Source organism: Eulemur rufifrons, chromosome 1 (genome assembly GCF_041146395.1).
Source record: "Eulemur rufifrons isolate Redbay chromosome 1, OSU_ERuf_1, whole genome shotgun sequence".
NCBI classification, from domain to species: Eukaryota; Metazoa; Chordata; class Mammalia; order Primates; family Lemuridae; genus Eulemur; species Eulemur rufifrons.
Window position 1 is genome coordinate 63941744 of NC_090983.1, and position 27403 is coordinate 63969146.

Consider the following 27403-nt stretch of genomic DNA (forward strand, 5'->3'; position numbering starts at 1 on the left):
CCTTCTATCCCCAACCTCCAAAGCTGAAAGTGTTTATGAAAAGAAAAAAACTACTTAATAAATGGGTAGGTGGATTCTCACTATGACTTGACATTAACGTTCCTCCCAGCATTAGCTCAGCAACTTCAAACACCAAATTGTCAATTAGTCCAATAATTTTTAAGATGGTAGAGAGTATAATAAAGAGGTATGTATAAAAAACATAAAAGGTGAAAATCCTATGATAAAATGGCGTGGAATCAGCAGACACTGATTCCGCTTCTCTCAATCTCCCACTAAAATGTCTATGGAACATTAACAAAAGACAAAATCTCACATTCCATCCTGTTGGAAACTAAAATTGACAGATAATCTATTGCTAAAACCTAAAAGGAATTTACCCATTTCTACAAACCAAATAGAAGTAGATTGAGAAAAAAAATTTTTTAGCCTAACTGATCTTTGCCTCCTGAAATAGAATAGGCCAGCTAAGCTGAAAGAAGGTAACATGTCCTGTGTTTCTCCACTGACCCCTGCTGAATTGGTCCAGGATTTAGAACAATTGGGGGAAAAGTGGACAGCAGGAGTACTTTTGGAGGTATCCTATTTTCCCTCACTCCCAGTTTCTACATCAATTCATAAACACCCTGGCAGGAAATGGGATTGGTGGTAGACCACTGCATTTGGGGAGATTTGGTCCCCACAAATAGAGCACTGCAGTTGAGTGCAGTACTTGGGAGTCAGACAGACTGGCCACTTGCCGGCTGGGTGGCTCTGAGGAGGTTCATTAACCTTTCTTTACTCAACTTCCTCCTCTAGGGTTGCTGTTAGTATTAAATGAGACGATGAGTATAGAGCACAAAGCACAGTGCCTGGTACAATGCTTTGTTCAATAAGTGGCTGACATTATTTTTATTATGACAAAGAAAGGCATAAAATGGGAAAGTTCCAACAGTTCTGGCAGTGTGTGTGTGTGCGCTATAGATTATACCTTTGTCTTGTGCCCTTGCTGTGTTCAGTGTGTCAGAGAATGTGGCCGTGGCGGGAGAGTGGGTTCTCCCTCAGTGCTGCAGGTCACATGAGGTGAATGTCTGTCGGATATTGAGGCATGGCCAGGAACTCTTCACATCAGCCAGATATCCAGCTGCACATCAGTGAGGAGCCCACACCAATGCCCAAATGGATGGGGTTGGTAAGAGACAAAAGCTAACATTACACAAAAAAACAGACATGGGTTGTAGGTCTATGAAAAAAAATACTGCAAGAAGAAAATGATTTGGAATCTTAAATAATATACAGCAAGACATGGCTTCTACGAAACAACGACAAACTGGTTAGTTACCTTAGTCACTGACGAATTTGGTACCTTAATTAACCTCTTCCTCTCTACCTGGCATTCTACCATCATTTTGGTGCCTTCCACCTCCTCATGGATGACCCGTGTGTTGTGGGCTGAATTATGTCCCTTCTTTCTCCTGGATTCACATGTTGAAGTCCTAACCTCTGATGCCTCAGAATGTGACTATATTTGAAGAAAGGGCCTTCAAAAGGATAATTAGGTTAAATGAGGTCATTGGAATTTGACCCTAATGCAATATGACTGGTGAGTGTCCTTGTAAGAGGAGGTTAGTTCACAGACACACGCAGACGAAAGACCATGGGAATGCACAGGAGGAATACAGCCATCTACAAGCCAAGGGGAGAGGCCTCAGAAGAAACCAACCCTGCTGACACCTTGATCTCTGGAGTCCTGGCTTCCAACAAGAGGAATCAAATTTCTGTTGTTTAAGCCACCCAGTCTGTGGTGCTGTGGGAGCCCTAGCAAACTCATACACCATCCAATTGTCTGGACTCCCAGATTCTTCATTTTCTCTTCGCCAGGGACCTTCACTTTTGTTCCTCTTCAGCCCATCCTCCCAGGGCAGCACCCTGATGTTGTCATAACCGAGAACCGTCATAATTGAGAACTGCTAACTTCTGAAATATTACATTCAAATCTGTACTGTTGACTAATCTCTGACCATATTTACGCTGCTGTGTGACCTTCACGTTAGGCTACTCCCATCCTGTCTGCTCTTTAATCTCACCCATATCCCCAGATAAACCCCACTTCCTCCCTTCTAATTCCCCGGTCTTCTTCCTCCTCAACTGAGTCGTTATGGTTTATCACTTCATCCTGTGTCTTGTCAATATCTTCAAACTTCTATTTCCTTCTATTGCACCAGCCATGCAAAACCCAAACCCCGTTGTCTGTCTTCCCTGCACTCAGACAGCATTTCTGAGCACTGCTGAAGGAAACCACACAGCCATGTCACGTGTGCCGAACCACAGTAAAGTCATTTAGGGCCTCAGCGCTGTCCCACCATCGCCCCCTTCTCTACAACTACTATTTCAGACTTCCTCTATTCTCTTCTTCAAAATGTGGATCTCACCATGTCCACCCTCACTACCTATGGTGACTGCACTTCCTATTTTAAAGGGAAAATTGAGGTCACCAGAGAGAAATTCCCCCAAATTCTGCCAACAAATCTGTAATCCTCTCTGTATTCTCACCATGTTTTCATTGTCACCTCCTGTTGCCCAGGAAGATAGGCTCCTATTCCTGAGCTTAGTTGCTTCATGACCCCTTGAAATCCCGTTCCTCAGTTCTTCCAAGGCCTCATGCTTTTCATAGTTCTTTCATTCTCGCTCATGTTTAACTGTCTCTTTACTCTCTCTCTGCTTATTTGTTCCTTCTGCTCACCATTTAAATAGTTTCAAAATATCGCAATAGCCCCTGCTATTTCTGGGAGTGTGCCCCTGCCTCAGCATGCTAGGGCAAAGGGAAAAAAAGTTGGGATGAGCCCCACTGATATACAAAGTTTTGGGGAACAAAAAGCAGTGATGTGACCTGAAGTGACCCAACTATTAATATTTTATTTATTTATTTACTTACTATTTATTTGAGACAGCGTCTCACTCTGTTACCCAGGCTAGAGTGCAGTGGCATCATCATAGCTCACTGTAGCCTTAAACTCCTGGGCTCAAGCGATTCTCCTGCCTCAGCCTCCAGAGTAGCTGGGACTACAGGCACCATCACACCCAGCTAATTTTTTTCTATTTTTTGGTAGAGACAGAGTCTTGCTCTTGCTCAGAGCTGGTCTCCAACTCCTGAGCTCAAGCAATCCTCCCACCTCAGCCTCCCAGAGTGCTAGAATTTCAGGTGTGAGCCACTGTGCCCGGCTCCCAGCTATTAATATTTATATTGACCTGAATTTTCATTCATGAGTGAACTAAATGAAAGTTTTTTTTCATGTGTAGGGAGGCTCTGAAAATACACCACTCATATTAATAAAAATAATGATAATAGACAATGATGATGATGACAACAATGTAATTAGCAAATACAACATTTACTTTATGTCAGGCATTGTTCTAAGTGTCTTTCATATTTTAACTCTACTACTCAACAAAGCTCGGAGGAAGGCACTATTTTTATCTTTATTGGGCAGCTCAGAAAATAAACCACATGTAACAACAACAAGAGCAAAAACAAACATTGACGTGGCACTTGGTACTAAGTGTTTTACGTTATTAACTCATTTATTCCTCACATCAACCTTATGAGGTCGGTACTATGACTTTGTCTGCTTTGCAAAGTGTGATTTCCAAGGTCACCCAGCTGGTAAGTGGTGGAGCCAGGATTGGAATCCAAGCAGTTTAAACCCAGTGCTCTGCTGCTTCTCTATGTGTACTATTTTGGAAAATCTTTAAGCAATCGAAAAGCAAATCAAAGGCAAGACCGGAAGAAGGAGGAAGTTGTGAAATGAAAGGATCCTGGGTAGTTTCAGTCCTACCAGTTCCGTGGATTCCCAGCTCTGTGGCCTGAGACAGCTTGCTTAACTTTTGTGTGTCTCAGTTTTCTCATTTACAAGAGAGGAAATAATAAGATTATTTATCTCATTGGCTGTTACCAGGATAAAATATGATAATGCATGTAAAATGCTTTTATAAATGCTTAAGAATATATGTGCTAAATAATACTATGGCTATTTTGTTTTTCTTACCCTTCCTCAACCGTGGATAATTGATGATAAACAGTTAAAGTGAAAAGGGGGCACAAAGTCTTTCTGAAGAATTTACATAAGTGACTTAATCGCTTTTGGAATGTCCCTCAGCATCCCTGCAATGGGTACAACTCTTAGCCCAGGCAAGAGGAATCTCTGTCCAGATCCCACACTGTAGAGGGCCCCATGTATCATGCATAAAATAAAGTCATTAAAGAACACGTGGTGCCTCTGTCACTTGCTAACCTTAAATATTTATTCTCACGACTAACATCACTCAGGCCTCGGAGGAATCCTTCTCCAAATCTGCTCAATGGCCTCAAAACAAAAGTCAACTGTTCAAATAGCATGAAGGTGTATGGGTTGAATCGCTGTTGATATTGGAGATACACACGGCGTAGAATCCAAGGGGTAATTTAAGCAGTGGAAACAGGTAAGTGAAAATATAAATGTTTAACTTGTTGAATTCTTCCTCTTAATTAGCATGAATGAAATAGATTCTTGTTAGGAAGTATCCCAGTAGAACTTGCTTCACTTCTTGTTCCAATTCATGGTTCCAGAGACACTCATAAACTAGTGCAATATTTGAAACAGTTGCACAAGGCTGTAGAAATTCTGTATTATTAAATAACTTGTATTACTCAAATTTGTATATTTGGAGGTCCAAGCTTAAAATTTATAAAGCATATAAAGAATATTGATTCTTTACATTATTGCATGAATCTATATATTGCTTTCAGAGATGATAAACAGTTATAAGTGATAGCTATGCACACAGTGAAACTAAAAATATTTTGTAATATAATGTTTGAACAAGATATGTATATCTTACTTGTTTCTAAATCTAACTATTGTGTCACTAATTTGGCAGTTCCTATCCCTATTGCCTTAGCAAAGCAAAGTTTCTTCAAACTGAAATTAATAAAAATCTACTTAAAAACAATGATTCAAGAAAGTTTGTCTAATGTGGCATTACTATCAATAAATCACAAATAATATGAAAATCTTGATTATAACATTATTAGTGATTTTATTGAAATTAAAGCCAGAAAGTAAAATTTTATAGAATAAATACATGATAATTTATGAATTATATATGCCTATATTTTATCATCCAAACATCACTGACCTATGAACAGACATGCGTGATAAAAATTAAATTCATTCTTTTTTTGGCATTTTGCCTAATTTCAATTGCTGTATACAAAAATCATAGCTTTTCACATACCTTAAATTTTTTTTATCATTATGAAGATGTATTTGTCAAGGTAGGAGAATAGAACGTATTTCATCTAACTCCTTGTTAGTTGGCTTTCTACTTTTAAAACAATTGGACATTGGACATATCATACATGAGCTCCCATTTATACCATTGCCCTGGGTCCTGCAAATGTGAGCGCTGAGCCTGGGGTCAAGGCCTGGGACTGTGAGTTCAGGAATTAAAAGTGCATTCTCCTGGGAAGGAAAGTTCCATACACAGTTGGTCCTCTATATCTGTGGGTTCTGCATCTGTGCATTCAACCAACCACAGATCAGTAATACACACATACACAGAAAATAACAGAAAATAAAAATACAACAATAAAAATACTACAAATAAAAAACAATATAGTATAACAACTATTTACATAGCATTTACATTGTATTAGTCACAGGTAATCTAGAGATGATTTAAAGTATACAGGAGGATGTGCGCAGGTTATGTGAAAATACTACGCCATTTTATATAAGGGCCTTGAGCATCCCTGGATTTTGGTATGAGGGGATAGTCCTGGAATCCCTCATGGATACTGAGGGATGGCTGTATATCTAAAAATAATATCTTCACTCATCCAATACATTTTCTCATTCATTCAACAAACATTAAGCACCATGCTGAAGCTGCAGAGATAATCACTGACTAGTAGGAAGACAGACAGCTGGCGATGCAGGGACAGGCATGTGCACAGGTGTCGCTTTTTCCAGGAAGCTTTCCCTGACCATAGGCTGATCCCTCTCTGGGCCTTTTCGTTCCATTGTCTCTATTTCCATGGAGCAGAGTAGAACAGTGAGTGAATTCCCTGGACTTAGTCAGAAAATCTGGTTTTGAATCTTGACTTTATTACTTACTGCCTATGAGATCTTGGGTTAGTTAATCACTTAGACTCACTGAGCTTCACTTTTATGCCAATAATATGGAATTAAGAGAACTTGTCCCAGAAAATGGACAGTGTTGTTGTGTGGACATCTACATATAAAGGGGATCCCCATGCAGGATAAAGAAAGAGCCTGGGAAAGGTCATATTGAAGAAAGTCCTCTTTGAATTGGAAGGTGCTACACAAATGTGGGAAGGTGATATTCTTAGAATCAAATTCTACTTTTTCCAAGACTTTCTCTGACTATGACAATTTAATCCAGGGATGTGTGACCTCCTTCATGGGGTCAGTGTGGCAAGCTGAGGAATTCAGAGTGCCATAGAATTACACAACTTTTTCCCATGAATAGACAATTTTCTGAATAGCACTTTAATAAAATACCTTGTGCTAAATTGTTTAGATATCCACTTCTTGGATTTTTTCTTTTCTTAGTGAGAAAAGAAGGCAGGAGGGAAAGAGAAAGAAAAAGAAAGAGAGAGAGAGAGACAGACAGACATTGCGTCTTATTTCCTCAGTCTCCAAATTGTGTAATTCTACCACCTTCCAGGGATGTAGTCAAAATTTGTGTTTCGGAAAAGACCTTAATGAACAAGGGAAAAACGTTTTATAGAATTATAAAGAAAACAAAAGGCCATACTTACAGTTGTGATAACCTAGAAGTCATTACTAGCTTTGTAAATGTGAAGATATTCTGAGTCATTTGTGTATGTTTACTGTGCCTCCCATATGTACCAGTAAGGACAGGTTGGGTTATAGTGTGATAACAAATAACTCCCCAGTGTTGGTAGCTTAAAACAATAAAGGTTTATTTCTTGCTCACATACATTTATTTCCTCCTCCAGGACCCAGTTGACAGAGCATCTGCTATGGATGCTTACAGGTCTCCATGGCAGAGGAAAGAGAGCTCTATAGGGTTTCAGACTGGCCTAAAATAAGGAAATGGTCTGGCCCGGAAATGTCATCTATCCCCTCTTCTCACAACACACATGGCCCCACCCCACGAGGAAGCCAGGAAATAAAATCCTACCACAGGCCAGAAAGGGGAGAACTAGAAGTACTTAGTGAGTATTACTAATGACTAGCATGCCATTGCTATTTGCATGAAGTGGTAATGAACTCTTGAAGTCAATCCGGCATTAACCAAGAAGGCTGGGGAGCTGATTGGTGTGACTGTTGGTCTCAGTCTGTCTCAGCCTCAGTGTCCCTCATTCACCCTGCCCAATCAACTACTAAAGCCTGTTATTCCTTCATCAGAATTTACTCCTTATGCTTATTCTAGTCATAATTTTGTGTTCACTCTTAAAATGCAAATAAACATTAAGTGTAGTATAATTTTAATGTGTTTGTCTGATGGTTTTGGGGAGCTGGTTGATGTGGGGCTCTCAAGGATGGAAAAGTTGTTTTTGAAAGACTAGAATCTTCTCCCATGAATGAGAGAAAGAATGTCTGAAAGTAAGTTATCTCTTCAATACATTTCCCAGGGTAGATCCTGCCCACAGCTATGAGGATTTATAGGGCTATGCACAATGCTATTGCAAGCCTTGGAGGAGCTACACAATCTATTCTTGTCCATTTTAGGAAATAGGCCTTAGAAGTCCCAGGTTTGGGATGCTTCCAGCACAAAATGACCGGTACATGCTGGACTATAGATTCTCTGGTGCCCAATACAAATAGAATTTCTCTTCTGACAGACATACAGAAATTAAAACATCATTTCTCTTGAACATTTAAAAATGCTTCCATTATCTTTAAAATAGCTTAGACAAATATATTCTAGGTTGTTTTCTAATTATGCAATAAAATCACTCCTAGTTCTGCTATGTTGGTTAAAAGTCAAAACAGCTTGTATTTGAACACAGCTATACACATTCAACATTCAGAAGCTGTTTTCATCATGATTAGACATTAAATTGTGATTTATATTGTTAAATACTGATTTATAGCTAACCAAGTAACAGTCTGGAAATTTAGGATTACTTTAGGATATTATATTATATTAAATATTAAAATAAAATAAAAATATTAAAGTATGGCTATAATATATCATATTTTCTTCTTTCCTCCCAAATTTAATGCAATATTTTAATTTGCATCTTAAGATATTTTGAATAGGTAATATGTATATATAATACAAATAGCTTAAGGTACAAAAGGAATTTTTAATGAAAAATAAGTATTCCTTCTATCCCTGTTCCCTGATCCTTGAATTTATCCCGTCAGAGATATCCACTGTTATTAATTTATTGTGTTTCCTTCCAAAGATAGTCTATATTTCTATGAATTTTCAGGGGGGTGTGTGTGTGTGTGTTTGGTTATTTGTTTGCTCTTACATTTTGTGTTTTTCATTTAACAATGTATATTGGAGATTATTTCATATTACTATCTACAGAATTCTTTATTCACTTAACAACTACATAGTATTCTATTGTATTGACCAATTGTCATTTATTTACCCAGTTCCTTATCAAGGGACATTTATGCTGTTTCAAGTCTTTTGCTATACAGACAATCCTGGAAATTATATTCTTATATTAAGTATTTCTATATACACATTTTATAAAGTGTGACTTTCCTGTTGGAATAATGCTAGGAGTGGAATGGCTAGATCAAAGGGAGTTTTTCTTAATAGGAATGTCATTAGCATCAATTACAATTTAAACTGTGTGACGGCATAAAATTGAAGACTTTTTTTTAAAATTTAGGTGAAATATTTGTTCACCCAATTGTCCAACTTTGAGCTAACACAGACAGATGAGATATGGCTTTAGACCTCAAGGAACTGATACGCTATAGATAAAATGACAGCTGTTTAGAAAGTATGTATCTTGAAAACCACTTTAACATCATCCTTATAAAATTTGTTTGTCAATCATAAAATAGAATCTAAAAGAGATATTCAAATTTCCTATGTATATATCTGGACTCTGAAATGCCTTAACTATAGAAAGTTATTAGATATTTCTCCTTCAAAAGTAAATGCATTTTCAAGTAAAGTTCTGATAAAAATATCATCAGGAATAATCATCAAACCTGTCTTGGAGTTTTACACAATTGACAAAGTTGAAACTGTTAGGTGCTCTGTTAAAGGGCTTACGGAAAGGCTAATTTGTAAATTGGCCATCACTTAAATGTGTATATCCAGTAAGCTCACTGAGAACTTTAAACTAGAAAAGTCCCTGCTCTAAATTTCTAAAAAGATATCTGGACTCTTTAGAAAACTTTGCATGATTAGGGATGATTAAAGAAGCTATAGTAACTTCATGGGGCAAAATTAGAAATCCACTTCCTTCTAGAGAAGAAAGGGTGTGGTTTCTCAGAGCAGCGCAGGAAGGGTTAAACTATCACTCCTTCCTGATAATTTCATATCTCCTGTATAAGATTGCTAAATGTCAAAAAGTGTTTATTTTTTTGCTAACAGTATAAAACTGAACATACTGTGAGACATAAGGTAGCAGGTGTCTTGGCTCTAAACTATCGAGTCTCTGGGCATTCTGTTATAACAGGTGCTCCAAAAAATTTGAACAGATTTTAACAAGAGCTGTATGGGCTTTTTAATTAGCCTGGTTATTCAGCATGTGTAAAAAGCATTAGGTATATGCTTAAAACATCATAGGGTCTAAAAAACAAATGCTTCACATAGTCACTCTCACTTTCTGGCTTCTCTTTGCTTTCTGCTATTACATTTGACGTATGTGTTTCTTTTATCATAGAATTTCCCCAGCTGAGGCAAGAGCATGACAAAGAACGACCACTGATAATGGTAATAAAGTAGGAGACCCAGGAAACTGCTCTGCCTGTTACACAGAGACTCTGTACACTTTTACTAGAACTCAAGTTAGATGTGTTTTAGGAGGTAACCTAACCTTCCCTGGAATATCCTCTTTTAAAAAATTCATGTGTCTCATAAATTGTCTATTACTAGAAGGATTTTTCATCAATCTCTACAATATGGGAAGATGAGCTTTTACTCAAGATTTATGTTTAGGATTTTAGGGATAAAGAATGATAAAAACAAGATTTTGCCTATGTTTTAACTACTCTTCTAGGTCATTATGTTAAGTTAACATAGATGTTAATTTAAGACTCCTTTTTTCCCTTTGTTTTTATGTGTTAATGTTACATTTGATCTTTGGGATCCAATTTTGCAGTATTAATTCATTGATCCAACAAATATTTATTAAAAATATATTATGTTGAGTGTGTGTGTTTGTGTGTGTGTGTGTGTGTGTGTGTGTGTAGCATTGAGGAATAAAACAGAGTTCTTATCCTTAAGGTATTTAAAATCCATATAAATTATAATGCAGAATATGTTTGATATCCTAATGGCATAAACAGAGTACGCTATGGGAGTTGAAAGGATGGGAAGATTCACAATTGGTGAAACTGAGAAAAGTTGCCTTAAAGCAGGTGACATTTGATCTTGGTTTTGAAAGTTGGATAGAATTTTGAAGTCATGATAGAAGTTGGCATTTGGGGCTACATTACAGGCACAAATAAAAAGTACATTAAAATTTGGGTTATTGATTATAATTACAGCATATATTGTGATTACTGTTTCATTTTTTAGACATACAGAAGTAAGGTATAGATTTGTTTTAAATTAAGCAAATGAAGAAGTACCAATTACTGATTGTTTACATCAGTGGTCCCCAACCATTTTGGCACCAGGGACCAGTTTCATGGAAGACAATTTTTCCATGGACTGGGGGTGGGGAGGATGGTTTCCGGATGATTCAAGCACATTACATTTATTGTGCAGTCAAACCTCTCTGCTAATGATAATCTGTATGTGCAGCCGCTCCCCAGTGCTAGCATCACTGCCTCAGCTCCACCTGAGATCATTAGGCATTAGATTCTCGCAAGGAGCTCACAGCCTAGATCCCCTGCATGCACAGTTTACAGCAGAGTTCGAGCTTCTGTGAGAATCTAATGCTGCCACTGATCTGACAGGAGGCGGAGAGTATGTGGTGATGTGAGTGATGGGGAGTAGCTGTAAATACAGACGAAGCTTCAGTCATTCACCCACCACTCACCTCCTGCTGTGCAGCCTGGTTCCTAACAGACCGTAGACTGGTACTTGTCCATGGCCTGGGGGTTGGGGACCGAAGGTTTACAGGGTACCAGGTCCAGTGCCAGGGGCTTTACCTGCTTCGCCTCAGTTGGTGATACCCTGTGAGAGGTATCATTACACCTGTTTTACAAGTGAGAATACTTAGGATCAGATAAGCTAAATAGCTTATTCAAGGTCATGTGATAAGCAAGTGGTAGAATCAGGATTTGGATTTAAACCCATCTGGCACTCAAGTTCATGAATTTATTCCCCAGAGTACTGCACCCTCCCTTTGGTTTTAAAATGAGAAGGAATCTTATGAATCCTTGTGGATAAAATTCACGCATACTCAATGGAGGCAAAATTGGTTCTTGGGGGCAAAATAATACTCTTTGTGCATAAAGTACACACACACACACACACACACACACACATATATATATATATATACACAGTACATACCCAGATATGCAGTATAAAGTGTGGCATTAACATTTTTTGATGGGGGGGTGATATGAGAAGAAAGAGTCTAAAAAGGCTCCTTGGGGGGTGATATTGAGAAAAAGTTGTGAAACACTGATGTAACTCAGGCTCCCTCATTTTTTAGGGAACAGATGAGGAAAGTCAGAGAGTGAAATGATGCCTCAGTCACACAGCTAGTCAGTCATGTATATGCATGTGTATACTTAGAAAATAATTCCCCGTTTTTAGGAACAAAAGGCACAAGAACCATTTATTACTTTACCAAGCTTGACAATCCCATTATGTCCTCCCCTTTGGCTTCATTTCTTTCTGGGTTTGTAGGTGGGCTTATTTATGCTCTCATTTCACCCTTAAGCTACAAATAACTAAATCCCAACTTTTTGGAGGTCAACAACAAGGAGTGAACCAGCCCTGGGGCTAAGTCTGGACCCTGGGATGTGTGTCACTCAAGCTGCTGTGTATTTGGGGTGCTCCGAGCTGTCCACCTGGGTGCTGGAATAGTACTGAAAATGTCATAGGTGCTCATAATTATGAATTAATGCATGAATACTGGAAGTAGCAGGAAGAAGGGGGCTCAGAAGGACTGAGAACTGTTTGTCTTTTAAATTATTTAATTATTAGTGAATCTCATTTCACACAGAAACTAGCAACATTGACTCATTTGCCGGCTGTCAGACATCTGCTCTTATGCTATAAGTGGCCTGAGGTCTTGAAGAAAAGTTGGACACTCAGCAGAGCTCTTATTAATATTTTGGGGTCAGCTGCTCTACTGGGTCTCAAATTCTGTTACTGTTAGTTTGCTGAGAAACGGCATCCTTAGTTTGTTTGGGGCCAGACCAGGGTTTTATCATTAAGGAATAAGTATTATGAAGCCTTTAAACAGTTTCACTTACACTCTTCCTACACATCAACACACAATTCATTAAATTTATTGAAGAGAGAAGAGGAGACTTTTTTTTTTAACCTACTTACACAAATGATTCTATTACATTTAATTTTTGCATAGGTGATACTTCTACATATTCCTTCTCCCCCTAATAAGAATACAGTGAAATGTTTTCTTTCCACAGTCTGCTTGGTCCAACTATTTCCACTGACCAATGTTATTACTTTCTTGGGTATTTCTCTAAAATTTCTTTATGTTTATAAAGCAAAAATGAAGAGATGTTATTCTCTCTCCTACTGTAACTATAAAATGGCATATTATACATACTGTTCCATACCTCTTTTCTCCCAAATAATTTATCTTGGAGAGGCTCTATATTGGTACATGGAGAGCTTCCTATATGTTTTTCTTTCCTTAAGAGCTGGATAATAGTCCATTATATGGATGTACTTTATTTAACTGTATACTTATGGACTGACTTTCAGGTTGTTTGCAATTTTGTGCTGTTACTAGTAATTCTGCGATTAATAACATTTTGCATACATCATATATGTGTATAAGCATATCTGTAGGATATATTACAAGACATAAATTTGCTGAGGCCTAGAATAGCCTCAGCAAAATGTATTTGAGATGTGGATGGTTTTGTTAAATTGCACTTTCTAGGAAATATACCAATTTATTCTTAAAAAAGAAATGTTATGAGTGCTTATTTCTTCATAACGTCAAGCGTATGTCAACAAGGTTTTTACCTTTTGCTAGTCTGAAAGGTGAAAATGATATCTCAATATAGGTTAAATTTTCGTAGCTCTAATTTTAAGTGAAGCCAAGCATCTTTCGTGTGTTTAAAACCATTTTTAAATGTGTGAAGCATTTGATTACATCCTTTGCAATACTGAGTTACTGATCTTTTATTGATTTCTAGGAGCTCTTTATTTATTATAAAGAGTCTCTCAAAAGAGGTTATTGATGTTCATTCCCATTTGACATCAATGACTTTAAATATTAATTAAACAAAATTTTATTTTTAAATTTTGCTAGCATGATGAATTAACATTGCTGAAAAAGATTACTTCACATAATTTATCACATGGTATTTAATTTCTCATATTATCAATAAATAAATAGGACACTTACAAAATAATTACATCTATGAGAAGAATTACCCCATTTAATCTTATTCTATTGGCTTTCCTTCAGACAAATAATCCTGTTCAGAGCACCAGCTGCCTGTGCTGGGGTAGAGGTAGTTTTGTCATTTAATTGCCTAAAGCTCTTAAATAAGTAAGTGACAAATCTAAGGAAGTCTAACATTCTAAGCCTGATTTTTAGAATCAACTGCCAAGTGACCAAGAAACCTGAAAAGGTTATTGTGTTCAGAGCTTGGCAAAGTCTCTAGCATTTAGGGCTTGAAAAATATTTATTTATTATGATTAAAACTCCTTACTGTAGTTCCCAGAATAGGAAAGATTTCCATTCTTGGCTGGCAGTCACAGAGTTTAGCTAAGGAGTGTTCCTTGCCTGGCTTATCTTTATGCATTACGTTGAACTGTATAAAATTACTGTTTTATAGGTCAAAAATGGCTGACTCTCAGCTCTTTCACCCGGTTCAATCTATATCTGAAAGCCTGACGCAGCTAGAGAGGATTCAGCTCTCACAGCAAAAAGCTCAACGCTTTCAACACTGGGCAGACTGGAGCTCCTAGCAACCTTCCAGGTCTACGCCTAGGAAGTCGGGGGTCTTTGCAGCTCTCCTGCTGGAAGCTAAGACTGCAGTATCCAGCAGCCACCACAAGAGGGGGCGTTTCTCTTGGAAATGTGAAGATACTCAACGATTTTCAGAATAGGCAAACAGCGCAGGCAGTTTGGGGATAGGCCGCTAGGCCAGCAGTAAACACTGAATGTGGGAATAAGGGGGGCCAGTGATTGCATGTTAGGCCATTGCCTATCCCAGAGGGAAAGCCAGTGGTTCTCTATCTGGCAAGTTAGAGTTAGTAATGCTGAGAACAGGCAAGCCAAAATGAAGGGAGATCACAGCGATAGCCTAATTCCTATTTTGGTGATCTAACTGTGGATTTGGTAGCCAGAATCAGAACAGCAAAAATGACAAGCAGAAAAGGTTGAAGGTATATCTCTTACACATTTGAACATATCAGCTTCTCAGAAAAATTTAGGATGACATAGAGCTATGCTGAATTTGCCAGTTGAATAGCATATTCCTGTCTAAAATTCTGGCTGCCTTGCTAAAAATGCATGCTAGCAATGGGCCCTGTGCTCAGACGTTGCACAGGCCCTTACATTAGGCAGATAATGCAAAAAAATATTTTCTTTTGTATTGGCACAGCTGTTAAAGATTGTGTAGCTCGGCTGACAGGAGGCTTATCCTTTGTTCAGCTCTGGAAGTTTGTTCTAAATGAAAGAGAGACTAGGCTTGTGTAGTGCCGCTTGGCACACTGGTGCAGGACCAGGGGGTCCAGACTTCTGTGGCTGGCTTTTACAATCAATCTCCAATTGATAAAGGAACATTGCAACAGCCAAGCCCCCTCAATGAGAACATTAAGTGGCCTGGAACAAGTTAATCAACCAGAGGCATTCTTACTAAAAAATTAAGAAACAGGAAAAAGAGAATGAATACAACAAATTATGATATATTCTGACACGAAGTTTAGCAGTCCCGGTCGTCTTTCATTGCCCAGCATCTGAGGTCAATTGGAATTCAGGGGTTCTCAGAGTCAGTTCGTGAACTGTTATAATTTGATAGAGAGATAATAAACAGGTAGTTATTGCTCTTCGGCACTCCTCTCCCCCCAACTCCTCACAAGTATCCAAGCTAACTGGGATGCTTTCCTACAGTGGTTTGTTGGGATTCTCTTTCTTCTACCTCCAAAATCAGCCGTCATGTTTTCATTTGTCATTCTGAGAAGACATGGATGTTATGTTAAAAAAAAGTGAGCTTCAACTTGTCATTGTGAATGTGCACGAAAATGGCTGTTTTATCCATTGCAGCAAGTGCAGGCTGCCCTATCTCCTGCTAAATGGAAGCAATTTACCAGTAATGCTGGTACCAGATGAAGATTCTCAGTGCACCACAAGTGAATTACCATGTCTATAATCTTCAAGAAGAAAGGAAAATGGTAAACTGGTAAACAAAACAACACAAAACAAAGCCTACAAAGAACTTACAAAAACCAAAAAAACCAACCAAAGCCAAGAAGGGGGATATTGGGCCAAATTTTGGTAAAAAGCACGTGATTCACTTTAGAGATAATCAGCTGGATAGATTACCCTGCTTCATTTCTAAAACAAAAAGATTTTGCAGGTGAGCTGTGAACAAGGGATTGTTGATTGCCCTCCGGGCTGTTTAGAGTCCTTACCGGTCAGAGATGAGTAACATTCAGACAGTGGGTCTTGCATATGTGTGTATGTTCTATGAAACCACATGTGAAGAGAAACATTTTAATATATTGATTTGTCATAATAAGTTCCTAGTAAATGTGTTATTAAAACAATGAATTAAAGGGATCATTCTTAGGGAACTCTGCTACATATAGTGTGTGAAGTGCCTCACAGATAATAAATACAATAAATAAGGATTGAGATGTAGATGGAAAGAGATGGTTTCTGTTGAGAAAAGTGGGTGGGAAGCACTTGGTGTCTTCTTCCAGCTTCAGGTCCTTGAAATATGAAATATGAGCTGTGACTTCTCCTCCACCCCAAGTCTCACTTTAATTCCTAGACCAAAATAAGGGAAAAGAAGAGATAAGCACTGGGAGAAGTGGAAAGGAGAATTTGTTAGGTCACAGAGAAGGTGGGATGACAGAGAGACACCCTCGGAATAGTCTAGAGGCTTTAATTTTAATCCTTTCTTGGAGATTACTCTGACCACATCTGTTCATGATGCGATTCTATTAGCAAAAGGGAAGAGCCAGTGCTTTGTGATAAAGGCCCACCTGGGGCCAGAGTTTGAGTCAACAGGTGTTTCCCATTATTGTCATTAAGCCTCACCTGCACCCAGGACTAGTAAGACTCACTGTAAGCATTCACAACTGAGAGAGATGTAGAACATCTAGGTTGCTACTTCTTTTTCTTATCTTATTCCTACATTTCAAAGTGACTTTTTGTTCCAGTTTCCTTGAAATGGAAAGAAGTTTTGGTTCAGGGCATTTCTCTGTAGCTATTTGTATTTCACAGGAATGTGGGTTTTCTTACAAGGAACTCAAGGGTTTTAAGAAATTCTCAGGTCTTGTTTACGAGGTTGGTAAGCCACCTATGACATTATGTGCATTTTCCAAAAGGAATGTGAAAGAAGGCTTAGACTGTTTAGTGTCTTGTTCATTCATTTTGTGCAGGAGGTAATGATGCTCTTGGATGAATATGAAGAATACTGGGTAGAAATGGAATACAGCTCCTAGATGATTGTAAATATATCTTTTTTTCTCTAAGTGAATTCCAAGGCCTGTAAGTGAATTATGTTCTACAATAGAGCTATCCTTAATGGGCTTATGAGAACACTAGGTTTCATCCTCAAGGATCAATATCAGTGCAATTTCTCCCCCTGGATCCGTACCACTGATGTTGCACTTGTTTGTTAAGGCCAGATCCTGAAATCAGGACATGCCTTTGTGTTAGAGCATCATGGCCACAGATGCATGTTGATGACAAAGTTAGAGAGGACTCATTTGTTCAAGAAGGCTCTGATTTCTGTGTATTTTCCAAACATTTCCCCTATTTAATCCGACAATTTCTTTGTACCAGTAAGCCACTTTTTAGCATTCTTCCAACATCTGTTTAATAAATATTTTAGGATTCTAGCCTGATGCTAAGTCCTCACCTCAGGAAGAGAGGAAGCTGGGTAAAATTTGAATTCTCATACGTTTTCTAAGGGTGATGAGGATATGCCTTTATGAAGATACAGTTTATCTTTGGAGGCTTCAGTTAGGCTAGACAATTGTTCTTCCTACTGAATGGAACCAGAGACTGAGAGGGGCATGAGGATGCTTTCCAACTTCATAGGAACCAGATCTGGAATACAAAGACTGTGATTCTTCCAAGATCAAGAGAGTTCCAAGAGCAATCTGAGCTAATGAAGTAATCTTGAGGCTCTGAGTTTAGAAGTCTAGAGTTACAAGCTTCAAGCTTCAGGGTAAACTTCTCTAACAAAAACCTAGGGCACGATGAACCAGACTGTTTCTGCCTGGAGCTCTCCCTGCCTGGTGGGCCAGTGTCTGATCCTCCGTCCTTTGTCTGCTCTGGAGTTCGGCCATTCTAAGGCAGCTTGACTAACTCCAGGGCAACTCCTTGTTCCAGCTGTGTCCAATTCTCTGATCTACACCAAAGCCCCGTGCCACCCATCACCAGCCTTGACCATGTCTATCCCCATTGCCTGCTTCAGGCAAGGTTAGCAGTTCGCTTCCCTAAAACATGCTTCTATTTCTTTTGCTATAGTACAACCATACACTGTTCAGTGTTAGGAAAGATGATATTTGAAAATCAAAACCTCAGATCTGATGGTCTAGGCAGTGCTCCTCTTTCTGCAGGGGAGCAATAAGCTTAGCTGGCCGGTTGAGAATGCAAGGCAAGCTGCAGTAGCTGACGCCGGAGGTTGGGTGGTAGTTGGAGTCAGGGTGGGTCACAGTTTAAGGCTGAAGAGCCCGCTGGAGCCAGGGTCACAACAGCTCAGGGAGAATGCCTTGCAGTTAGGGTTTTATCTGGAGCCTGAGACATCAGCTGCTCCTTTATTTCTAGTCACCCAGGTCTTTGCTGATTTATTATGAAGACCTACAAGAACCCCGAGCCCAAGCGTGGTTCTCCGGGAGAAGGAATCCTAGAGCCTCTGTGTCTGAACTAGAGTCAAATCAGCCCTCGGCATGTTGAGCTTCTGTGGAGTCTGAGTCCTCTCGGGAGAATGCACAACCTGACCCCTCCCTGAAGGACCAACTAGCATTTATTATGCCCTTACTATGATCCAGGCACTCTTAGGAGTTTTCTATAGGGACCTCATGGTATTGGATTCTGTGACATTCTGGGAGTGTGTATTACCACTGCTATGTTACTGTGGGGGAAACTGAGGCTCACTGAGGTAAAGAAACTCATGCAAGTCACATAATCAACAGGAAGCAGAGCTTGGTTTGAACCCAGGTCTGCTGGACCCCAGAGCCTGCAACTACTCTGCAGATCAGGAAGAGAAATCCCTGCGATGGGATGGTGATTAGGTATGATTATTTACATCATAAAGGATTTTTTTCATGTACACACACATTAAACACACAGAAGTCCCCTAAATAGTGAAATAACTCTACTAGTGGATTTCAAACATTTGATTTTGCAAAGATCAAGATATGCTACTTTACAGCAAAGTGCTTTATTGTGTAAAGCAAGCCACAAGTTGCAACTTTTGTGTCTCTGTTTTCTTGGCAATGTTCAAGAATGTCTTTTTCTTCAATTAATTACTTCCTGTCCTTTTGTTTGGGTTGTTTTATCCTTCCTTTCCCCACACTGTCATCTTAATTATTAAGCTTTTCAAATATGATAATACCTTTTCATAAATTCTCAGAAATATGATGTTTTCACCAGTAGGCTATTTTGTGCTAGAAAAGAGAGATAACACAACTAATCTTGCATTCAAGAAGAGGCTTTGAAATCCTGGAAAGGAAAAACAGCACCTCCAAACTAATGCTGCCATCAACTCCTGCCCTCCCCTTCCACTTTGCGGCAGCCTCCCCTGCTGGTGGCCTTGCTGGCAGGCACCGGTGCTGGGCCGCCTTCCACCGTGCACCCTAATCGCATTAAGCCCATTAATGGTCCATTTGTTTCTTCTCCTCCTGCTTCCACAAACGGAAATGCATTATTCATGGACAACCTTTCTCCCCTCTCCCTTTGCATTTTATCACTACCGTAGACTATCTGAATCTCACGTTGTTGCACAGGCTGTGATATCGGCTGTTTTGGTGGCTCTGATGTGAAATTACACCATTGTCAGCAGACATTAACAGGACTCAAGAAAACATCTGTGTGGCAGCTCTCTGTTTTGCTGAGACCTCCAGCCGTCCTTCTTAATGGCTTTCAACTGACCCACTTCCGCAGAAAGCTGGTTGAACCTGTGTTCTATTCTCTTGGGGAGATGCCACTTGCCTCTTGTTTATCTAATAAATATCCTACTGGCAACTGAAACCTCCTCTGGAGGCACAAGGATTGTGAGTACATCTTTTCTCCATGCTGTCTTTGATCAGCAACACCAACAAAACAAAGCAATGTCCTAAGAGCTCCAACCATATACATCTTTAATTGGCCTATTCTACAGTATTTCAGGCCCAGGGTCCTTGGGGGATGGGAACTCAGTGCCTTTTCTTGTGCCAATAAAATCCCGTTTAAAATGGTTGCTCAGTCTTCTGCTTAGCCGCATATGGCTTTTTAAGTTTAAATGAATAAAAATTGAATGTTCAGTCACTCTAGCCACAGTTCCAGCGCTCAGTAGCCATGTGTGGCTAGTGACTGCTGTATTAGACAACACAGTGGTATGTCTATCATCTCAGAAAATTCTAGTGGATAGCACTGGGCTAGCAATGATAAGGACTAACATTTTTGAGTACCTGTTATGTGCCAGGAACTGTTCTAGCACTTGACATGTTTGGATTCTCCTACTCCTCACCGCAAACCTCTGAGCTAGGTGCTATTATTTGTCTGATTTATGGATGAGCAGACACAGGCACAGAGCCGATTTACATCATAAAACCACTTGTGTTACGTCCTTAATATGTGGAAAAAACAAGACCAACACAGGCAGTTTGTCGCCAGAGCCCAAGCCCTGCACCTCCTGCTTCTTCACACTGGGCGCTTTAGGAAGAGACTGAGCTCCAGACCACCTTTGATTTAAAGACATGTCTTTACTTTAAAAGAATGAAAGACTATTAATGTATTAATCACCACTTCTCTGCCCTTCCCAGCCCTGACTCTGCTCTTGGCAGACGGTCGACCTTCCATTGTATAAAAAGGAACAAGGCACAACACCTGGTCCCCTCAGCCACGCGCTTTGCTCCTTGAACAGGGCCCTGTTCCTTCATCAGTTTTTGTCTCCTTCCCTCTTGTCTCCTCCTGGGAAGGGCTAATTCCTTTACTGGCCACCTCAGCTCATCCTCTCCCACCTCACTCAGAACCAAGCTGCCATTATTTGCTCCCTTTCTCGTCCACTTCAGTTTTTCCCTCCTGTAAGATTCTTTGTCTTTGTGGAAAACGTAAGCAGTACTTCTCTCTCTGACTCCTTTGTGTAAATAGGCCAGCCTCCCCTCCAGTCCTCCTTTAAGGCGCAGTAGGCATCATTCAGGAGGCCCTTCAGCCCTGTCCCCTCCCTTCCCCCAGACCAGGCCACCAGGCCTGTGCACGCCCTCAGAGCTCCCTTGGCCTCGTTTACCTGACAGCAGTCTTTACCACGTGTGGAGCAATGTATTTACATTTCTGTTTTCTCTATTAAATTGTTTACTGCTTGAGAGTCAGGATCAAGTTCTAATCTTCTCTGGATCTTGCCAACTAGTGCAATGGCACAATATAGGCACTAAATAAATGCTGATTGGAATTTAACCATTTATTCTAAAAAGAAAACAGCAACAAATACCTAAACATGTCAACTTTCTTTTGACCCTACTTTCTCCTCTGATATTTTATCCTCAAACTTCTTGAAAATTAATCTACATTCCGTATTCATTACCACTTAGTCTTTATCCCCTTGTAATTTGGCCTCTGCCCATCAAAACAAAACAAAACAAAACACCAACCTCCTAAACACAAATGCCACGTCTGTGCCTTTGTGAAGGTTTGGACCATAATCCTGAAAAACACATCCTGAATGCCATAATCCTGAAATGTTGAACTACCTAAAGATCAAAATCCCTGAAGTCCAAAATTCCTAATGTCTAAAATCCTGAAAAGCAAAATCACAGGGTAGTTGCATTATGTTAGGGCAACTCTTACAGACCATCTCTGTGCAGTTGCCCATAATCTACCCCTGTAATGCACTTTTTCATATGGTGAATTTTCTTTTTAGTTTTTTGGGTTTTTTTTCTTTTTTTAGTTCTTCACTTTTAAATTGTCAGTGTTATTTTTTACAATTCGCTATGCCATGTATTTCATCTTGCCATCATTTCCAATACTGGAGGTGTAAATTATGCAGAGACTTTTAGAGAGTCTAATTACTTTTATGCATTTTTTGAAAATCTGACTCTGCAAAAAGCACATTATCACAACTTGACTTTGTGTGTAAGCATTAGGTGTATATGTAAAAACATTGAAACTTCCTCAACAAATGAAGGGATGTCCTTCTTGGACATCTGCATTTGTGAAAGATAAAATCTGTTTGAGATCCTGGCTCTGGTAACTGCATATGCAGTGGTGACCCATCAAAGTTTTTTATTTATTTATTTTTTTTATTTCAGGAAATTATGGGGGTACAAACATTTTGGTTACATGTTATGACTTTGCCACATCCCAGCCATGATTTGAGATGTGCCCTTTCGCCCCCTACAAAGCTCACCGCATCCATTAGTTGTGAGTTTACCCACCCGTAACCCCCCTACCTCCAAAGAATATTACTACGAGCACCTTAGTGTTGATCAGTCAGTGCCAGCTTGATGGCGAGTACGTGTGGTGCCTATTCTTCCATTCTTGTGATACCTCACTTCGTAGGATAAGCTCAAGCTCTATCCAGGAAATATGGTTGTCAGTGATGGTATTTCAGATGACTGCAGTTTACAAAGCTGGGTGCATACAATTACCAATCATAGTGATATGCGTTTATACATTTCCCTTTTTGACCCATTTCTTTATGAATATGGTTTGTTTGCTCCTAACTGTTATTCCTGTGTGACTGTTGTTACTACACCAGAGTGTTTATGCTTGCAAAAATATGTTTATTATTATTGCCTATTTTATTGTGCAAAGTGGCCTATGAAGTGTTCTGTCATGTTTTTGTATGTTTCCCAAATAAATCTCTTTTTAAAAATGCAAATAAACATCTTTTAAAGAATTTAAAAAATTATTTCAAAAATTATATTTTAGACTTTAGTGGGGCTTATCTTTCAGGATTTCAACATTCAGGATGACAGCATTCAGCACTGTGCCTTTCAGGGTCACGATCGGCTCCCCCTTGAAAACACAGTTTTAAAATTTGAAGTACACAGGCCAGGCGCGGTGGCTCACGCCTGTAATCCTAGCACTCTGGGAGGCCGGGGTGGGCGGATCGTTTGAGCTCAGGAGTTCGAGACCAGCCTGAGCAAGAGCGAGACCCCATCTCTACTAAAAATAGAAAGAAATTATATGGACAGCTAAAAAATATATATATAGAAAAAGTTAGCCGGGCATGGTGGCACATGCCTGTAGTCCCAGCTACTCGGGAGGCTGAGACAGGAGGATCCTTTGAGCTCAGGAGTTTGAGGTTGCTGTGAGCTAGGCTGACGCCACGGCACTCACTCTAGCCTGGGCAACAGAGTGAGACTCTGTCTCAAAAAAAAAAAAAAAAAAATTTGAAGTACACGATATTGATGACCTTTCCTTGAAATTCTCCTCTCCCTTAAATTCTGTTCACTTTAGCATTTGGATTCTTGTTACTTCTTCGGTCAAATCATTTCTTCTTGATCTTGATTTTCTTGGCTAGCTTTTGCTCTTCTGCCATTCATTAATTATGGACAATCCTTAAGCTTTAGGAGTTCTCTCTCCCCTTTGTCATGTTATAAATTTCTATGATTTCGATTATTTTCTCCATGGGAATGACTCTTGCATTTATACTGTAATCACGTCCTTTCTTCTTAGCATCTCTACGTCCTGCTGGTTCTTGAAACTTAACGTTTGTAAACTAATTTAATCCTTTTTGCTATTAAACTTGTTCCTCCTCCTGACTTTCTAAATTCAGTCAATGGCATTGCTATCTTGCATTTTCATATTTGAATTTCAAACTCATCTCTGATGGCTCCTGTATCTCCAATCCCATATACCCAATAAGTCATTATATCCTATTGAGTTTTCTTTGAAATTGCTCTCACTTCTGCTCCTTTCACATGCCTTTCCCGTGGCCGCCTCCCTAATCAAGACTCTTATTTAACTCCTGTCTGTACTAATCTCCCAGCATCTAACCTCCCCCGGCTTCTAATACATCCTCACACCATGCCAAAGTGATCTTCTCAAACAACTCTGATTATATCTGATTATGTCTTTTCCTTATTCAAAATATCTTTAATGACAGATACATGCCTATTTAATAAAGTCCATATCATTTGCTTGACAGTCAAGGACCACATATAAAAATTTTTCTTTGCATTTTTATCTGGTTGTTCTCCTGCATATACCCTGAATGTCTCATTGTTTCCCAACACACTTTCTAGTCTTTTACCTCCACAGTTTTAAAAAATATATTCTCCTTTCTGCTTAAGTTGCCCTAGCCCACTCCCCCCTCTTCTTCACCTCCAATTCTACTTATTCAAGTGCTTTCTTTTCAATGCCCTGTTCATGTCAGGTTTTAGTCTGAAATGTGGGTTCTTGGCGTGCTCATGGTCGAAGAATGACTAGACACACCAAAGTAAGGCAAGCATGAAAATGAGGTTCATTGAGGAGAGAAAGATAGGATTATAGGGCAAGAGCAAGATACAGGTTTACAGAGTGTGATACGTATGCCACAGATGACAACCAGACCCACTGTCACAGCAAAGGGAGAGCAAAAGGAAGGGTACAAAAGGGCCCGGTTATGGTCTGTGTCTTGTTTTATAGTGCCCGGACTGGGACCTCCGTGTGGCTCAGATGTCAACATGGAACCACTTTGATTGGACAGTTGGGAGTTGCATGACCTGAGTCTTATTGTGCATGCAGATCTCCCATGAGCCTCTCTGAAAACCCCTTTGGAGGGTGGGAGGAATTGGAGCAGCAGCATCCACTTTCATCCCAGGAGACCCAGAATCCCTTGCTATCTACCTAACATTCAGATGACATCTGCTCCCTGAAGACTTTCCTGATGACTGCAGTCAGGAGTGATCTCTTTGCTCTGACCTCCCAGGGCAGTCTATCTGAGCTACTGTGAGACATGCTGCCTTGTGCTTGTTACTTGATCTCATGTGTTCTATGAGATGGTAGCTCCCTGAGTATGAGTGCATGTCTAATTCATCTTCATATTCCTCACAATATTTTGCTAAGGACAGATGCTGAGTCAATATTTGTTAACTATGGGAAGCCCCTAGCTTTTATACTGCATTCCTTTTGTCCGGTGTATTGCATTAGCAAATCCACTTTGAGCACTTCAGTAGGAATGAAAGAAGAAACTGAAAACCAGTCATTTAAATAATGGTTGGAAGCTCTGTGATGTGTCTATTATTTAATTTTTCTTAAACTCGTTTTGGGTGATGAAAGAGTATAGGTAATAAGTCAAGGCTTGAAGAGAAGACAGTTAAATCCTGATCTTGTCCTCATTGCTAGCCTTTCGGTAATATGCACACATCCTTTCCATTCCTTAGCTTTCTTCTTCAAGGGAATTGGCATCACTGGGCTACCTCACAGGAGCCATGGTGATAACTACAAATTACCTGAACACTTAAAGTGTTGAGACCATGCAGCCATCACTCCAGCTTAGTGGACTCTCCTCCGTCTGAGTTCCCATGACTTGTCTTGGATACCCCACCAACTTACACCTACCATAGCGGATCAAATAGTGGCCCTGAAAACATATGTCCACATCCTAATCCCTGGAACCTGTGAATGTTACCCTACATGGTAAAAGAGGGAATATTACTTTATATGGCAAAAGATGTGATTAAATTAAGGATCCTGAGAGGAGGAGTTTATCTGGAATTATCTGAGTGGGCACTAAATTCTATGATACATATCTTTATAAGACAGACACACAGAAGGCAATGTGAAGGCAGAGAAAGAGATTGGAATATGTGGCTACAAACCAAGGAACACCAGGATTGCCAGCTGCCATCAGAAGGTAGGGGGGAGGTAATGGGAAGAATTCTACCCTAGAGCCCTTGGAGAAAGCGTGGCCTTCTGGCCTCCAGAATTGTGAGAGAATACATTTCTGTTTCAAGCCACCACATTGTGGTCATTTGTACAGCAGCTCTAGGAAACTAATACACCCAGCCCAGCCTGTGATACATCTTATACTGATGTTTAATATTTGTACCGATGTCTTGACTTCTTGAGAGTGACTTGAGGAGTTCACAATCACTATACTTAAAACTTTTCCTTTCAAAAGTTATTTGTTGAGACTCCACTGTATGTCAGACACAATTTTAGATCCCAAAGCTACACACCCAGGAATGGAACAGGAGTCCTTATTCTCTCACTTACTAGAGAACTGGCCATGCAGACTCTTGGTGTGCTTAAGGGGCTAATGACTCACCACGTTCACACACAAGGATCGATAATGGGGTCAACAGCATTGTGGCAGTAAAAGATCTGCTGAAACACAGAAACTTGCAAATGGGACCAACACCATTGTGGCCACACCAGGCCATTTTTTGGACCATAGACAGACTACCCCATGGTTTATGTATAAAAACCTACAGTGTCTGGTTATTGATGAGGCTAATGACATCTTGGACGCTGGGTTTGAAAAGAAATGAAAGCAAATTATTAAACTTCTACGAACACATAGATAGACCATGCTCTTTTCTGCCACACAAACTCAAAAAGTTTAATACCTGGCAAGAATTTCTCTGAAAAAGGAGCCATTGCATGTTGGTATTGATGAAGATGAAGCTAACGCAACAGTGGATGGTCTTAAGCAGAGCAGTGGATGGTCTTATTTGTCCCTCTGAAAACATATTCCTTCTGCTGTTCACATTCCTTAAGAAGAACTGAAAGAAAAACTGATGGTCTTCTTTTCATCTTGTAAGTCTGTGAAATACCACTGAGTGTTGAACTATACTGATTTGCCTACATTGGCCATTCATTTGCAGAAACAATGTAAGCATACAACCACATTCTTCCAGTTCTCCAATGCAGATTCAGGGATATTGTTGGGTCTAGACAGGCAGGGAGAGGGCTGGATATCCCTGAAGGGGGCTGGATTGTTCAGTATGAGCCTCCAGAGGACCCTAGGAATATATTCACTGTGTGGGCAGAATAGCCAGAGGCCTAAATGGAAGAGAATATGCCTTGTTCATTTTGTGCCCAGAAGAATTGGGTTTCCTTCCTTCCTTGAAGCAATCCAAGGTTCCATTAAGTGAATTTGACTTTTCCTGGTCTAAAATTTCTGACATTCAGTCTCAGCTTGAAAAATTGATTGAAAAGAACTACTTTCTTCATCAGTCAGCCCAGGAAGCATGTAAGTCATACCTACGAGCACATGATTCTCATTCTCTGAAATAGATCTTTACATTTGCCTCAAGTCGCTCTGTCATTTGGTTTCAAGGTGTCTCCTTTGTTGATCTGAACATGAACAGCAATGAAGGCAAGCGTGAAAAGAGAGGAGGTGGTGGTGGATTCAGCCACTGGAAAGCCAGGCAAGTTGAGAAGTCCAAAATCTTTAAACACATTAGTAAGAAATCATCTCACAGCAGGCAGTTCTCTCACTAAAAATACACCTTCCTTTTATCTTGAATAACTTTGTCCTGAAGTGGATTTTTTATTTTCTTTGCTCTAACAAATGAATTTTTGTAGCCTTGAGAATTTAGACTGATTTAATGAGAGTATAAACTAGCTTGGGTTGTAAGCACTGAGCGCTGTTATTTCCAGCAAGTCTCTTTTTTATTTTGGGGATATAAAATAGACTTGAACTGTTCTTGGTTGCCCAAGGGTAAAGCAAGGGATCTTTTTGGTCTCTGTTGGGATTATATAATATGTCAGTTT

The 27403-nt window shown here is 39.6% G+C and overlaps 1 pseudogene; it reads left to right on the forward strand.

Moving 5' to 3' along the window:
* The first annotated feature begins 1087 nt into the window (after window positions 1–1087).
* Window positions 1088–27130, forward strand: LOC138387402 (ATP-dependent RNA helicase DDX18 pseudogene; annotated as a pseudogene).
* Window positions 27131–27403: the final 273 nt, after the last annotated feature.